Source organism: Dipodomys spectabilis, unplaced genomic scaffold, assembly GCF_019054845.1.
Source record: "Dipodomys spectabilis isolate Male_0828 unplaced genomic scaffold, ASM1905484v1 ptg000339l, whole genome shotgun sequence".
Lineage (NCBI taxonomy): Eukaryota > Metazoa > Chordata > Mammalia > Rodentia > Heteromyidae > Dipodomys > Dipodomys spectabilis.
Genome location: NW_024871016.1, coordinates 1,259,910 through 1,262,911, shown reverse-complemented (window position 1 = coordinate 1,262,911; position 3,002 = coordinate 1,259,910).

Here is a 3,002-nt window from a genome sequence, read left to right as displayed (position 1 = left end):
GCCCTCTTCAGCTCGCCACGTTTTGTTCTATCCTACATTTTTTTTCTTCCTGCAAGCCATCTGGGCCTAGGATCCCAGGATCGGCTATGGGTCCAGAGGCTGGACCCCAGCCTAGGGCTATTGAAACTGAAGCAGAGTTGCAAAGACCTGAGTTCAAGTCTTGTGTTATCAAAATAAAGAATAAATAAAAAAAATATTTAACTAAATTATAAAAAGAACTAAAGCTCTCTGGTTTGGAATTTCTGCCAGTTTTCTTTCCTAGACTTGGATTTGAACTCAAGGTCTTGGTAAATCTGTAGCAATGTTTGGGAAAGTGCAGAGTTGCCACTTCTTGAGATCAAACCCCATGCAAAGCAAAAAATAAAAAATTAAGTGACTGAGCTCAAAAGGGGGAGTAGTTGTGGAGATGGGAAGGAAGGCATGGTAGGGGGAAAACAAAGAAGAAGGCAACAATGTTCAATAGGAAGTGTACTCATTACCTTGATCATTTCACTGTAAGTTCTCTGTACAACATTTTTACAATACAAATTGAAAAAAAAAAGTAGTGCTCAGAGAAGCATTTTGGGGGTAAGGGAAAGATGTCTGAATAGATGTACAAAATTCTACACTGCTTTTTTTTAATGTTCAGTATGGAACTGAATAAACACAACTTCTTCCGTTAAAAAAAATTAAGTCACTGTCTTGGAACTGGGGCCAGTATTTCCATCATTGCTGGGATTTGATCTCACCATCCAGGTAAATTTTTGCACCATGGGTGAAAGCAAAGTTCACTGTCCTTCAGGAAAAGAAATTCAGGCTTGAGATACCAGGGTCTGAATGAAGGCCCTGCAATGGAAAAATATTTCTATCATGGTGTAATATATAATATATATTTACATATGTAAGTTTACATATTATGATTTTTATTATTGATTTTGCATTTATTTTAATTTTACTTGATTCATTTATTTATTGTATTTAGTATTATTATACACATAATATTTAGTACATGTTGTACATCTATTATAAAATTATACACAATAATTTAGGACATTGACTCATTTTTCATTAATACTTTTTAAGTGTTGAACATGATACATAATTAAATGGAAGCATTTGTCACAGTCTTCACATGTTTAGTCTCTCCCAGGTATGAGCTTTGTCTTATTTATCTTTGGAAACCTTCCTATAGGGATTTCTTTAGATGATTTATACTTAGAAGCCTTTTCTTGAGGATAGGCAAATTGAGGGATAAAATTGTAAGGGTGGCGCTAGAAATTTGGCTTACTGGTAGAGAGTTTGCTCAGCATTCATGGATGCCAGGGTTTGAATCCTCAGTCCCACAACTCAGAAAAAGCCAAAAGCTGTGAAGTGGCTTAAGTGGTACAGTGCTAGCCTTGAGAAAAAGAAGCTCAGAGACAGTACCCAGGCCCTAAGATCAAGCCACAGGACTGTCAGAAACAATAGGTCATGTGCCGGTGGCTCACAACTGGAACATTAGCTTCTCAGGAGGCTGAGATCTGAAAACCACAGTTCAAAGACAGCCTAGGCAAGGAAAGCCTTTTAGACTCTTCTCTCCAATGAACCACAGAAAGACCTCATGTGATGCTATGCCTCAAGTGATAGAGTGTTCGCCTTGAGCTGAAGGGCTCAGGTATAGTGCCTAGGCTTGAGTTCGAGACACACATCAGGGGAAAAAGTGAGGGTTAATCAAAGTATTTTTCCTATTTGCCAATTAGGAGAACATTCTCTGGAAAATGAATGCTGCTGTACACCAGAATTGGAGTCAGAGCTCCAGGTTGAAGTGTACAATATCCATATGCCCAGCCTCTCAGGCTCTAGCATTATAACCGTGTGTCCTACTAGGTTCTGAAAGGTCCAATGTTGAACAGCTTAATAAGTTCCCAAGCCCTTTGTGATAAGAAGTTGACTTATATTGTTAATGTCATTGTAGTTCTGAACCTAGCAGAGCACCAGTAGCTCATGCCTGTCACCCTAGCTCAGGAGACTGAGGACTGAAGATCACAGGGTGAAGCCAACCAGGGCCGGAAAGTGTATGACACTTTGACTTCCACTTCTGATGAAAGGTCAGATGTTAAAGAGTTTCCTGTGTTTTCCTTGCTGATGAGAAATTACTTGCACTCTAAATGTTCTTAGAATTCTTGAGCTATAGAAGCAGGAAAGAAACATTGTTGACCCATCCTGGGTTCAAATGAAGTTCTCAGAATCCAAGCCCTAGCCATGTTAGTAGGATGAACTCCAGTGTAACACTATTTGAAGGCAGAAAACAGTTGCAAAATCCAAGCTAGGTGAAGAGACCTAGGCCTGCAGGATTAGGAGGCAGAAGGTACACATTCAACAGGGAAGTGAGCTGCAAAACCACTTCATTCATTCCAGGCACGGCCAGCAATGAGGGGAAACTGGAAACATTTGTTAGAGTTACAACACGGTCAGGATTTTCTCAGCCTCTTCAAACAATGATTAATTAATCTTCCTCCCTCAGGTAAAGGAAACTCAGGCTATCTTTAGGATACCAATAGAGAGCCAGTTTAGTGGGGGAGAGGGGAGGAACAGAGTAGAAAAACCATGCTCTCTGGTCTTAGGGAGTGGGTTCTGGACTATCCATCTGTCAGATTTGAAGGCCATTCTTCTACCTCTACCAGACCATTATCCTTCCTTCATTCTCCCCATCATTAATGTAAATCCCAAGTCCAAGGAGAGGCAGGGCTTTTTCTCTTCTGTCTCCAAGCACCTGAGTTAGAACCTGGCTCTGCCCTCTTGACTCTGGGGCCCTGCCTGAGAAGTGGGAAAGAGACAATCTTCCTGCTCTGTAGTTGTTCCAAGGCGATGCTGGTGGACTGGCACACTGCAGAAGGCCTTATGACTGGGACTTGTTCCCATATTTCCTCCTGACAACCAAGACCAGATTCATCTATCTATCTATCTATCTATCTATCTATCTATCTATCTATCTATCTATCTATCTATCTATCTATCATCTATCATCTATCTATCTACCTACC